General features: G+C 32.6%; 1 protein-coding gene and 1 long non-coding RNA gene across 5 annotated transcripts in view; one reads left to right on the top strand and one right to left on the bottom strand.

Annotated features, from left to right (window-relative positions):
* Positions 1-15,288, top strand: part of CNTN5 (contactin 5) — a 1,627,773-nt gene that overhangs the window by 642,026 nt on the left and 970,459 nt on the right. The window lies entirely within an intron of this gene.
* LOC141563412 (uncharacterized) lies at positions 4,898-9,536 on the bottom strand. The gene is made up of 2 exons (XR_012488416.1): positions 8,985-9,536; positions 4,898-5,907 (listed from the first exon to the last, which is right to left on the bottom strand). It is a non-coding gene; the product is annotated as an uncharacterized LOC141563412 (long non-coding RNA).

Genomic DNA, 15,288 nt, shown 5'->3' with positions numbered 1-15,288 from the left:
TGAAATGTCAAGTATATATTTGGGAGTTAGAGATCAAGATGTTTAACATTTTATATACAAATTTAGAAGTTATTAATATAGGCGTGATAAGCAAATCTTTGGGATCTAGTGATATTACAAAGAGAAAGAGCTTATAGACAGTAGAGCACAGCTTCTTGGAATACTACTACTCAAAGCAGGTGGAATATGAATTATAATGCAGAAAAGGAATTAAAAGAATGAGGAAATGTTTAGGCATGATAGGAATAACAACAGAAAAGAGTCATCAAAAACACAAGTAAAAGAGTATCTAGGAGGAAAAGAGATGAATAATGTAAAAGAAACAGGTCAAAAAGGTAAAATTTGAGAAAAAGCTATTAATTTGGCAATAAGGCAATTGTCCAATATTCTATAAAAAAACAATTTAAGTAGAGTGGTGATTTTGTAAGTTAGATTCCAAGAACTTAAGAAATGGATGCAAGTTTAGGGAGGAGAAGAAAGGAGCATAATAACTTTTTAAAAAGTATTTTCCTGAAAATTTGTTTGTTCAGTTTGTTACTCTTACCTCTTTGAGAGTAGGGACCATATATCCTGATTTTCCTACATCTTTTATAGCATCCAATTTAATACTGAAGACATAGTATGACTTCAGTAATATTCATAGATTGATTTGGATTATATGTTTAATTAGGTATCAATGCTTTTATATTCTTAGAGTTTCATTGAGTATTTTGGACAAGAAAGTCAAATGTTTATGACTTTGGTATACTGGGCTAAATTCAGTTAAGACTAAAATTTTAAGCACATCAATCTATTGCTAAAAAGAAATTTAGATTTAATTTAGCCAAATTCTTTTATTTGATAGATGATGAAATTTCATTCCAGTTAAACATCTTGCTCAGGGTTACACAGTATTTGCCAGAGCCAAGATTGAGCCTAGTTCTTTTGACTTCAAATGTAATGCGTTTCCCATTCTTCAAAAGCACAAGATTTTATTTGTAAAGAAACTGGACTACAAACATTAAGTTACTTGGACAAAGACACAGAGATGGTTAAAAAAAAAAAGAGGTGGAAATTAACCTCAGGTCTTCTAACTCTAATCATAGTGTTGTTTCCAGTACAATAAATACTGTTCAGCTAAAAATTGAAATTTTTTTCCAAGTTAAAGTCATTCAAGTTAAAAATGAATTGGGGATGCTTTATGTAAATGTTAAGGAAAATGCAGATTTTCTTACAAAATAGAAGAGGAAGCTGTTGAGAAACAGAAAACAAAAGCCAACAATGATAAACATAATTTTTCAATTACTTAACTGCCTTATCTTTTTTCTTGAATGAATACAAATAATAATTAAGACAGCAGGCAGACAGGCAGAACAGGATCTCTCATGAGTATCTACAATTTTAACAGCACATTAAGAAGAAGTATGTTAAAGCATTAATTTTCTTAACTGGACTACACTTTCATGAATAATGATTTTGAATGTTAATTTGAATGCTGACTTAAACAGAAATGATCAGTTAAATAGAAATTAGTAAAAACTGTTCTCTCCAAGTTGATTCTTCTGAAAAACAAATAAATAAATTCTCTACCTAGATGAACCTAAGTTTGATGAGTCTTTAATAATTACATTTAATGATCAAGTTGTTTCCCAAATTCTGCTCCAAACTAAAAGACTTTAAAAATGGAAATATGAGCCAATTACACAATAATTAAAGTTGAATGTACAAGTAAAGAAACAGCCTGGCATAGTAGAAAGAACATTGACTGAGGAGTCAGAGGGTCTGTGTTCAGATCTTGCCTTTGTGGCCATTACTCTGCCATAGCCCTGATTACTGCAATCATGTGGTTTTCTCACTTCTATTTTACCCCTTTATTCTTCTGGGTATTGCTCCTGATTTTTCTTCTCACTAATAACAGTACCTTTCTTACCCTGGAACTCATCTCATGTTGACACCTTTTAACTGTAGAAAATCACTATGCTTGAAGCCTCATTCTCTCAAGTTCCACTTGGAATATCAATTGTAAAGGAAATCTTCAGACCGTCTTTATTTATGCCTTCATTTCTCTTCTGCTTCTGCTTCAACAGATGTTTCCATTGCATCTCTATCCTGGTATCAGCTTCATTTAATAAGTTATCTTTCTCAATTTAAATTTAAATTCTTTGACTGCAGATAATGTTTTTTTTTTTTTGTTTTGTTTTGTTTTTTGGTATTTCTATCCCCAACTCTTGGCAAAGTGCCTGGCACATTGTAGATAAATATGTTCCATGACTTATTGGTTGTTATATTTGACTGAATTTTCTAACCAATTTTTATATAGCTATCAAAATAATCTTCGAAAGAATACATCTGACCACATCAAACCTATCCCCTACCCCAACTTCCTACTCTTTTGGCCCTTCATTTAACAAACTTCAATGGCTCCCTCTAGGATCACATATAAAATCCTCTAATGGGATTTTAAAAAGTCTACAAAACCTGATCTCTCCCTCCACTCAAGTTTTCTTACACTTTAATTCCTTCCCATATATTCTGTGATCAATGATAGCAGCTCTTTTACTCTGGATCCCACAAGACATGGTTGTTGTTCAATTGTTTTTCACTTATATCTCACTTTCCATGACCCCATTTGGAGTTTTCTTATCATTTGTTTGTCATTTCCTTCTCCAGTTCATTTTACACTTGAGAAAAACTGAGGAAAATATGGTAAAGTACTTGTCCAGGATCACATAGCTAATAAATGTCTGAGGCCAGAGATGAAGTCAGGAATATTCCAGGTGTGGCACTATATGCACTATGCTACCTAACTGCCTTTCCTTAAGACATCACACCTCCCCAAATTCAGGAAATTTACTGATTATTCCCAATGCTTTGAATTCTCTCTCAACTTTTCATTTTTACCTTCTAGCAACATTGGTTCTGACTTCCTTCAAGCTTAAATTTCCAAAGATTTTCTCAATACTCCATAAAGCAGATAAAATCCTTCTAAGATTACTTCCCATTTATCTGATATATATATATATATATATATATATATATATATATATATATGCTATACATATATATGCTATATATATATATATAATATATGTATATGCTATACATATATATGCTATATATATATATATATATATATATGCTATACATAGTTGTAAAGGAACAGATAATTAAAATTATTTGCTAAGAAAACTATTAATTTAAATTAGATGGCTTATTACCTCTAAAATTTAAAATATCAAAATAAATAAAGCATGGAATTGAGATGTTTAAAAATCTACTATTAAAACCAAAGAAGTCAAAAGAACTAGGAAAGGAGTAAAAATCAAAAGAATCAAAACAAAACAAAACAAAAACGTGTTACAGAAAGATTTACAACGGAATGTTATCATTTAAGAAGTAATCCATACCTAGAGTCTACAAATTATTCTCAATGACTGACAAAGAAAACACCCTAGAAAACTTTATTAGAAAAATATGCAATGCAATATAATAGACAGACATTTATTATAGCACCTTCTATGTGTCAGACTCTTTCTAAGCATTAGGAATGCAAATAAGAAGAAAAAAGACTCTGCCCTCAAGTTATTTCCACTCTAATAGAGGAAACTATATTAAAGGAAGCTTAAATGGGGAAGAATAAAAAGGAGGGATCTAGCTGGTGAGAAAGAAGAAGTTCAGTGGAGATGAAACTATGCAGAGCAGCTGATAGAAAATGGAAAGATACTTGGAAAGCTCCAAACCTTCCATAAAGGAAACTATTAAATTAATTTATTGCTCTTCCCTATAATCCTCCAATCATAAGAAAGAGACAACGGTTGATATGGTCCTAATATCTATATGTGGATAAATAAAATGGGAAAAGGAATTTTAGAATAAAGAATATTTTTTTCAAGTCATATTCAAAATTGTTAATCATACTGAATGACACAAAATAATTATACACATTTCATGGTGGTCTATCTTATACATATATATATATATATATGCCTTCTTAAGTGGAAAATAGATTAATATCTCTCATCAGCAGCACAATAAGAAACAATAAATAAAATATATTATGCACATTAAAGGATAGTTTGAAATACTTTACATGAAAAGATATTAATTGTAGTAAATTTTTTTAAATTCATTTTTCCAAATTATCCCCTCCCTCCGTCCACTCCCTCCCCCCGATGACAGGTAATCCCATACATTTTACATGTGTTACAATATAACCTAGATACAATACATGTGTGTAAATACCATTTTCTTGTTGCACATTAAGTATTAGCTTCCGAAGGTATAAGTAACCTGGGTAGATAGACAGTAGTGCTAACAATTTACATTCACTTCCCAGTGTTCCTTCTCTGGGTGTAGTTATTTCTGTCTATCATTGATCAACTGGAAGTGACTTGGATCTTCTTTATGTTGAAGATATCCACTTCCATCAGAATACCTCTTCATACAGCATTGAAGTGTACAGCGATCTTCTGGTTCTGTTCTTTTCACTCAGCATCAGTTTATGTAATTCTCTCCAAGCCTCTCTGTATTCCTCCTGCTGGTCATTTCTTACAGAGCAATAATATTCCATAACCTTCATATACCATAATTTACCCAACCATTCTCCAGTCGATGGGCATCCATTCAACTTCCAATTTCTAGCTACAACAAAAAGAGCTGCCACAAACATTTTGGCATATACAGGTCCCTTTCTGCTCTTTAGTATTTCTTTGGGATATAATCCCAATAACAGCAATGCTGGGTCAAAGGGTATGCACAGTTTGATAACTTTTTGGGCATAGTTCCAAATTGTGACCCGGCCTGCGGGTCTCAAACTAGGGACGGCTGAAGTCACACATCAGTCTGTAAGCCGGAGGCTGGGGAAGGCGTTTGCCTGGGAATGGGCTGAAAAGAAAGAAAGAATGGAAACCACTCTGTGTAGTGACAGAATAGCTCGTTTATTGAGGCAAAGCAAAGGGTTTTTATATGTTGTGGAGCGAATGCCACGTAGCAAAGTAAATTTCCATAGAACAAAAGATATAACATTTGTTGACCATATATCAGAAAGTCAAGGCAATATGTGACGGTTTGTGGTTGGAACATTCGTCATGTTTTTGACAGTTAATGCTTGGGTCAGAGAAACCTTGGGGCAGGGAGTTCTCACACATCCAGGACATTCCTTTGGGGCCAAGACTTTTATCTAATCTTAAAATGGTTTGTAGATGTCTGGGTGAAGGGCCTTGGCATGTCCCCCTTTTTTCATTTGTAAGGTGACAGGCCTGTCTTAGGCTATGTGACCTGCCTCCGGTTGTGGGGAGTGAGCGTTCGATCTATATCAATAGCATGCCACAAAATGCTGTCTTAGGTCATCGGGGTCAACCACACCAACTCGAGGGTACATTATACCAGATTCTATCTTAAGTGGGTGGGAAACAGACCTCTCGAGGTTGCCCGTCATGGCAATTGCGTGGTCTTACTGCCATGGTTCTGAAAATAATAAATCAAACCTCAAATCATCCACCACCCGGGGTCACACTAATCCCGTCATGGGCTCAGTCACAGCTTACATAAGAAATGGGGTAGGACATGATAGAGACCAAGTCTTGGAAAGACACCAGGGAAAAATGGGGGAGGTGTCAGTAATAGATATTTTATCTAATAGTGAGGCTTCAATACTGCTATCAAGATTTTACATGCACAGTTCATCAGTTGCTTTTCAATGTTGGTCTCAGTTTGTTCTCTGCATTCAGTTGGGAAGTCCACACCCTCGGAGTCCACCAGTCCTTTAATTCCGGTATGTTGAGTCCACTCTCTTTCCTGTGTAGCACTGCTGTATCTGATGTCAAGAGGATCTGGAACAGTCCTTTCCATCTCAGGGTCAGCTTGTCCTCCTTCCATGTCTGAACCAGGACCCCATCTCCAAGCTAGAACTCATGCACTGTTGAAATCCTAAGGGAGGAGTCTGAGCAATAAGCCTGTTTAGTTGCAAAGTTTTCAGATGTTACAGTAAAGACATAACATATTTCCTTAAAAACAAATCCTTGGTTTCAAATATTGGATACAAGTAAGAATTTTGAATCCCTTTTGGATAAGGGTGACCATACAATAATTCATAAGGTGACAATTCCACATCTCTTCAGGGGTTTTGTTTTAATTCTTAATAAGGCAAGGGGAAGGCACTTGGTCCAGGGCAATTGTGTCTCTAATGCCAATTCAGTCAATTGTTGTTTAATTTCCTTATCCACCCTTTCCACTTTACATGATGAGGGAGGATGCTATAGCTTGGGCCACAGATTGGAGGATCTTAGCTGTGAAACAGGTGCTTTGGCCTAAATCTGCCTGCTCCACCATCTCCTCTGTACTTACAGATTCCTCTTCTCCAGGCTGCTTTGCTTCCTCATCTGCAAAGCAGTTTCTCCTTATCTCAAATGAATTTCCTCTTTGGTGCCCCTGCACATGAATCACTGCAGCATTCTTAGGTAACATAAGATTAGTCAAAATTTCAGTGACCAATGCCCTGTGTGCCAATCCCTTTCCTTTACTGTTTACCATTCCCCTTTCTTCCCATATTTCCCAAATATATGAACAATTCGCCAAGCATATTTTGAATCAGTCCTTCAAGAAATTTTAGGGCTTGATTTATTGCATATAATTCACAAATTTTGAGCTGATCATTCTTTTGGCAAGAATCCAGCTTGGACCAGAGTCAAATTTTCCCATTAACAATAGCATAACCATTTTTCCTTTTCCCATTAACTATTTGTGAAGAACCATCTATGAACTATTCAGTGCCTTTCAACAAAGGGACTTCCTACAAATCTTCCCTAACCTTAGTTTGGTAATCAATCACATTTGGACAATCATGTTCAATGTACACATGTTTTCCAGGGGAAGCAGATAAGAACATGGCTGGATTAAAGTTATGATCTGGTGAGAGTGCCAAATCATCTCTTTCCAATAATATTGCTTCATATTTTAAAATCCTTGAATCAGTTAGCCACCTCCTGGCCTCTTTGATTCAGAATTGATTGAACCTGGTGCAGGACATTCACTATTAAACTATTCCCAAAGGTTAATTTCTGACTTTTCTTGTACCAAAAGTGCTGTGGCTGATAACACTCCTAAAGCCACATTGTTTACTGTATTTATATTTTACCTCATGTTTCACAAATTGAAATTTGTTTTAAGAAATTCTCAATCCCTGTGCTCCTAAATAATTTAACAAACTGATAGTGACTTGGACAAGGTCACTTTTTTTTTTTTTTTTTTCCCACAAAAAGATCATCTACATTTTGTAAGACTTTTAACAATAAGAAATTTATCCCAGAATGTTCACACAATTCTTATATACCCAAGTAGATGTTTTATAAGTTGAACATTGTACCAATTATTTTGTTTTTAAAATACCCAATACACAGAAAAATAACAAAAACATTTTCAAAAGGACAAAGGCAAGAACTATTATATTTGGAGTCCCTGTAAATAATTGGCATCAATACAATTAATTAAAACTTCTATTTTCACATAAAGGAATCTGAAAAATTCTTAAAAACATCAATTAAACATTTTTTTTTTTATAAATAACCCTTTCAGACTATATATCACATTTCTGATCATATTCTTTAAACACAAAAACCATTATGTATTTTAGAAACAAATGTTCACTCAATTAACATCTTGTAAGAGTGGCTTGACCCTTTATCAGTTTGCTTTCTTCAACCAAAAACAGCTGCAGCTTCCTACTGCTGTTCTCCCCCTGTAAAAACACATCCTGTCTCACAGTCATCTCTCCGTGACTCCCCTTTCCAACTAGTTCCTTCTTTTCCCCACTGATTTCTTCTTGAAATCTTTTGCTCCCACTAATCAATCCTTCTTAAATCACCTTCATTCTCCTGTCCCATCTCTCTGTCTTTCTCTTCCCAATGCCTACTTGCTCAAACTTTCTCTGACATACTTTAAACACTTCCAAACCAATAACTCTTCTGACTAGATGCTTCATTTTTCTCTCTTCCCAATGCCTACTTGCTCAAACTTTCTCTGACATACTTTAAACACTTCCAAACCAATAACTCTTCTGACTAGATGCTTCATTTAAACTATTAATTAATTTTGCAAATCAATCTCTCTTGTCCCTTTTCTTTAATCACCTTTTTTTTTTTAAACTTTAAACTTTAAGATTCATAACCCATAATGATAACAAATTACCCAATGTTTCAGAAGCAAACCAAATAGTTTTTCCTTTTTTTTTTTTTTTTTTTTTTTTTTTTTTTTTTTTCTGCCTGAGTGCTTCAAGGCCACTAGTAGAAGCTTCTCAGGCGGTATGGTATTAAGCAGATAAGATTGTAATGCCGTTACTCCCCTTTAGCAGGCTTTGAAAATAGTCAAGTTTTTTCTTTTGTTTTACTTACAAATTGGTACAACAGGTTAAAAGGTTTAAAATCACAAACACTTTTATATTAAGTAACATTAAAATAATCAATTCCCAAATTTCTTAATCATTGTTTTTAAAACTTAACAAAGCTCTTAAATCACTAAAACAAACTAGAGGCTTTTCCTAGGACTCCCGCTGCCAGAGAGAAGTTTGTTTCACCTTGAACATTCTTCCCTCCCAGAATCCAAACAGAGTTTCTCTAAACTTCCAAGCCCATTTTAATGCACTTCTCTGCCTTCACAGGGAATGCCTAGATATTCCATGATTTAAGACCACTCTGAAAGAATTACTATTCTGAATGAATTCCAATTTCCACAATTCAGGCTGTTATTTTTCTAAGCCTGTAACACAGAGGCTGAATTCTTATCTCTTATGAGCTTGCTAACTTTTAACACAGAACAGAAGCAATGCAAAGCAGACAAACATACACAGACAGACACAGAGCTCTATTTTTCTTAACTTTTAAGCCTCTTTTTTAAGATCTTTCCTTTTAACCTTAATTCCTCGTTCCCTAAAACTCTCTTTAAGATCTTTAACGAAAATCTGTTCTTTAGAAAGGTGGGAGCCCATGATTTCGACGGATTGGTTCACTTACACTGTATGTGAAGATTCTCTTCGGGGTCCTTAGACGGGGGCCTGGCCAGGCGGTTCATCTCTCCTTCTCTTCGTCAATCCGTCGGGCTGATATGGATCTTCATGTCCCTGTTCGGGCGCCAATTTGACCCGGCCTGCGGGTCTCAAACTAGGGACGGCTGAAGTCACACATCAGTCTGTAAGCCGGAGGCTGGGGAAGGCGTTTGCCTGGGAATGGGCTGAAAAGAAAGAAAGAATGGAAACCACTCTGTGTAGTGACAGAATAGCTCGTTTATTGAGGCAAAGCAAAGGGTTTTTATATGTTGTGGAGCGAATGCCACGTAGCAAAGTAAATTTCCATAGAACAAAAGATATAACATTTGTTGACCATATATCAGAAAGTCAAGGCAATATGTGACGGTTTGTGGTTGGAACATTCGTCATGTTTTTGACAGTTAATGCTTGGGTCAGAGAAACCTTGGGGCAGGGAGTTCTCACACATCCAGGACATTCCTTTGGGGCCAAGACTTTTATCTAATCTTAAAATGGTTTGTAGATGTCTGGGTGAAGGGCCTTGGCAAAATTGCTCTCCAGAATGGCTAGATTCTTTCACAACTCCACCAACAATGTATCAGTGTCCCAGTTTTCCCACATCCCATCCAACATTCATTATTATTTGTTCCTGTCATCTTAGCCAATCTGATAGGTGTGTAGTGGTATCTCAGAGTTGTCTTAATTTGCATTTCTCTGATCAGTAGTGATTTGGAACACTTTTTCATATGAGTGGAAATAGTTTCAATTTCATCATCTGAGAATTGTCTGTTCATATCCTTTGACCATTTATCAATTGGAGAATGGTTTGGTTTCTTATAAATTAGGGTCAGTTCTCTATATATTTTGGAAATGAGACCTTTGTCAGAACCTTTACTTTTAAAAATATTTTCCCAATTTGTTACTTCCCTTCTAATCTTGTTTGCATTAGTATTGTTTGTACAGAAACTTTTTAGTTTGATGTAATCAAAATCTTCTATTTTGTGATCAATAATGATCTCTAGTTCTCCTCTGGTCATAAAATCCTTCCTCCACAGGTCTGAGAGGTAGACTATTTTCTGTTTCTTTAATCTATTTATAATCTCATTCTTTATGCCTAAATCATGGACCCATTTTGATATTATCTTGGTATATGGTAGAATAAAGAATATTTTAAAATATTAATGCAAAATGTAAATAAAATTCTAACATTAAAACTAGTATAGTTATTATATACAATAGTTATTCACTGATGAAGTTGGATTTATTCCAGGGAGTTCAATACTCTGAAAATAACTAATCATCACATTAAAATAAAACATTACAGATAAGAAAACTGAGAAAAAATATATTACTAGAACAATATTAATAAATATATAATGATGTTAATAGATATATTAATGATATTAGTGATAATGATAATGGACACCCTTGATATTAATAGAATGCTATTAATAGATATATAAAATTCTTTAATAAAATAATACTCAGTTGTAATGAAAACTCTATAAAGAAGAGTGAAAGAAGGGACATTTAGCCAGACAAAACATATGTTTAAAAAGTCAACATTATTTGTAATTGGAATCTATATATATAAAGTGATGGTCTCCTTTCCCCATCATTCTCTGACACCTTTCTCCAAATACTTTTGGCAAGAATGAAAAATTATATATGTATATATATAATAAAAATAAATTTATAATAAATAAATAAATAAATTCAAAGCAGAAATATTGGCAAAGAGGAGACAAAAATTCTATTTGTAGATGACATAATGGTTTCATTAGAAAGTCCAGACAACCAGTAATTGAACTAATTAGAACAATATCTTCAATAAAATCACAAAATACAAAATACACAGACTGTCAATATTTCTATATAGAAATAAAAAGAAATCAGGAAGAAATGAGAGAAACTTCATTCAATCAAAATTCTAAATGCATAAAATATTTGGAAATCAAATTACCAAGGATTCAATGTTTTATAAATAGTATTTAATAATACTGGAATACTAAAAGAAAATAAATATTTGAAGAAATCTTCATTGCTGATTGTTTGCCACATTTATATGATAACAGATTACTTTTAAATTTAGTGATATATTAAACAAGCTACCAATTCATTGAGTTACTTTATAAAGTTAGATAAAATAATAATCCAATTTGTCTGGAGATGAAAAAGCTCTAGATGGTCAAGAGAAATAATGTGGAAAAGTAAGAATGAAAGACAAATTTTCAAACACAAAATTATTTTATAAATCAGTAATTAGTGCTAGTTTTAAAATTACAACATAAACTACATAAGAAAAGTCTAAAAGCAACTAAATTTAACAAGAAAGTATTTGTTAAAACTAAGAACTTAAAATTTGGGGGTAACATTGCAAAAACTCTGGGAAAATTAAAAAGTTCTTCAGATAAATAAGTTCTAAATAAAGACATAATTTAACCAAAGAAGGTTATGTAAAAAAAAAAAAAAATGAGAGGAAATTTGAGATCTTTCCTATACCTGTGTAGTAGAAAAATGCTTACTCCAAAATTGACATTTTGATTTTGAGATCAAAAAAGAGAAAATATGTCCCAATTTCTATTACATAAAACTTTTTAAAACATTTTACACAAAAATAATCTATTTAAGTAGAATAAGAAGGGAAGCTCTTAATTTTTAAAAATTATGTTGAATATGTGAATATGAATTATGATACCTGAGAAAAAGAATTTAACACAAATATATGAAATCAACAGCCAAATAATAAGTGATCATAGATTATAAGCGAATATTTCCAAAAGGAAGTACAAATAATTGAGAAACGTCAATTATTTTTCTATATTACAAATTTTAAGAGAAATCTAAATTATAACAATGAATTTTCATCAAGCATTTGGGTAAAGATGACAGAAGATAAAGTAATCAATGTTGAAGGAGCTAGGAGGGCAGGCAGATCATTACACTATCAATATAGAGTTATAAGTATAATCATGCTGGTAAAGAATTTGAAATTATGTACATAATATGTAAAATATTCATGTTCTTTTATCCAAGGATTGCTCTATTAGGTATATATTGCAATGATGTTAAGAACAAAAATAAAGGCTTCATATGTACCAAAATACTCATAGTAATGTTTTTGAAGGGAACAAAGACATTGAACCAAATAATTTTTTATTGATTAGCGAATGGCTAAAAAAACCTGTTATATGTGTGTAATAGAATATTTTTTCATCATAAAATACAATTAATATATGATTTCAGAGCAACATATGACTTCATAGATTTCAGAGACAAACCAATAAAAAGGGAAATAAATGAGACCAAAAATATATATATAGCTTTAAAAGTTTAAAAAGGGTGGATAATATAATGAAACTAATTGCTATTTAATTATGTAAATAGGATTGATCAAGAGAAGAGATGAATACACTTTCCTCCTTGGAAAAGTAGGGGACATTGCTAGGATAATACCTTCTGATCAGGTGGGATTTATACCAGCAAGGCAGGGCTGGTTCAGTATTAGTAAAACTATCAGCATAATTGATCATATCAATAATAAAACTATCAGAAATTATATGATTATCTCAATAGATACAGAAAATGCTTTTGACAAAATCCAGTACTCTTTACTATTAAAATACTATTCTGTTTAGGAATATATGGGTTTGATAAGTGATATCTATCTAAAGTCATCAGCAAGCATTATATGTAGCAGGGGAAAACTAGCAGCCTTCCTAAGATCAGTGGTGAATCAAGGGTGTGCATTACCATTACTATTATTCAGTGTAGTGCTAGAAATGTTAACTTTAGCAATAAGAAAAGAAAAATAATAAATTAAAGGTATTATAATAGGCAATAAAGAAACAAAACTTATCATTTTTAGCAGATGATATGATAGTATACTTAGAGAATCAGCTAAAAAAACTACTTGAAACAATTAACAGTTACAAGATATAAAATAAACTTACTCTAATGATTAGTATTTCTTTGGTTTAAAAACAGAGCATAGCAGCAACAGAAGGAAATATTCCATTTAAAATAATTGTAGACAATATAAAATATTGAATTTTGAAAATATTTCACATAAATGTAGAACTAAACACATTAAGAACATTATGAAATACAAATGAAATAATTTGATTATATTAAATTAAAACATTTTTGCACAGATAAAACCAAGACAACCAAGGTTAGAAGAAAAACAAAAAGCTGAGAAATAATTTTTCTGAGAATTTAATTCCTTCAGATGAAGAAATTAAAAGTACCTATAGTAATCTTTAAAAATGTTCTAAATCATTACCGATTAGAAAAATGCAAAATAAAACAACTCTGAGGTATTACCTCATACCTCTCAGATTGGCTAATATGACAAAAAAAAAAAAAAAAAAAGAAAGAAAAGAAAATGATAAATGTTGAAGAAAATGTGGTAAATTTGTAACATTAATGCATTTTCGGTGAAGTTGTAAACACATCCAACTATTTTGGAGAGCAATTTGGAACTATTTCCAAAAGAGTATAAAAATGTGCATATACTTTGATTCAGCAATAAAAATATTATGTCTGTATCCTAAAGCAATCATAAAAAAATGGAAAAGGACTCACTTGTACAAAAAATATTTATATAACAACTCTTTCTGTGGTGGCAGAGAATTGCAAAATGAGTGGTTGTCCATCACTTGGGAAGCAGCTAAACTAATTGGGGTACACAACTGTAATAGAATATGATTGTGCTATAAGAAATGATAAGTAGGCTGATTTCAGAAAAACCTGGAAAAATTTGTATAAACTGTTGTTGAGTGAAGTAAGCAGAACGAGGAAAATGTTGTACATAGGAACAGCAACATTGTGTGATGACCAACTTTGATAGATTTAGTTCTTTTAACAATAAAATGATTTAAGGCAACTCCTGTTATGGGCCTGAACTCTGAACTTGAAACAAAAGATTCTTACTAAGTGCTAAGTCAATGGAATTGATAGAGACAATGGTTATTTAGCATGATGCTTAACAGTTCTCTAGTTCAGTGCATGTACTTAGTAATTAATATAGTTCCACAAGATGCACACCTATGATGAGAGAGTATATAAGCTTGGACAAACTCAACTAGGTTCATTCAGAGGCCAGAAAAAACAGAAGGCTGGAGCCTGAAGCACACCCTTGGACTATTTATTCACTTCCTTTCACTCCGCCTTGGTGGCAGGCTCTCTTCTTCACTTCTCCATTGAAACCAATTCTCCAGAAGGGCCCCAGAAAACTAGCTGAGCCCCAAGTGAAGGAGATAGGACTTTGAAGGGGACAATAAAGGATTTGGACTTTTAACACCTGGCTATACTTGTGGTGATTACTCTGACTGAAAAGAAGGCTGCTTCCAGAGACCTCCAGGAAACCGAACCAAAGAGAACATTACAAACTCCAAATGACTCATGATGAAATATGCTATCCATATCCAGAGAAAGAACTTTGGAATCTGAATGCACATGGTTGCATTTTATTTTTTTCCTTTCTCATAGTGTTTCCCTTTTTTCTGGTTCTTTCACAACATGACTAATGTGGAAATATGGTTAATATGATTGAACATATGCAACCTATATCTGTTTTTTTTTTTTTTCCTGCTTGTAGGAAGGAAGAGGAAAGGGAGAAAAAAAGGAATATTAATTACAATTGCATTTTCAGAAAACCATTTCTAAGGAAGTTAACATTTCTTTATTAAAAGACTTTTTAAAAAATTCTGTATATCTTGGTGCTTACTTATTTTTAACTTGTTTAGTGTTAGCATAATTCTCTTTTGACAAAAATAGTCCATTCAAATAAAATTGTAATTCCTCACATGGTAACCTAATAATTTGAATTATATACAAAATAAGTAACTAATTATAGAATATAATTAATAATAGACTGTTCTATTAAAATTATGTTATTATAAAAATCATGGAACATGGGTCAATATCAAGTTTGTGTGTGTGTGTGTAAATTTGTATTCACAAAATTATTTGCAGCATAATTGTGGAAATATATAGAATAATTGCACATTTAACATATATTGGATCAATTGCTGTCTAAGGGAAGGGGGGAAATTTGGAACACAAGATTTTGCAAGGATAAATGTTGAAAATTATATATGCAAATGTTTTAAAAATTTAAAAAAAACTTTTAAAATTAAAAAAAATATTTTAGTAGATATATCAGGAGATTAAATATTCCAAATGGAAGGAATAGAATGTATAAAGGTTAGAATATGTTCTCATCATTCCTTTACCTCACAAGTGGGAGTTAGCCTGAGTTTATATCTATGATTTTAAATCTGTCATTT

This window comes from Sminthopsis crassicaudata, chromosome 3 (assembly GCF_048593235.1).
Source record: "Sminthopsis crassicaudata isolate SCR6 chromosome 3, ASM4859323v1, whole genome shotgun sequence".
NCBI lineage: Eukaryota > Metazoa > Chordata > Mammalia > Dasyuromorphia > Dasyuridae > Sminthopsis > Sminthopsis crassicaudata.
This window is presented reverse-complemented; position numbering and strand designations above follow the sequence as displayed.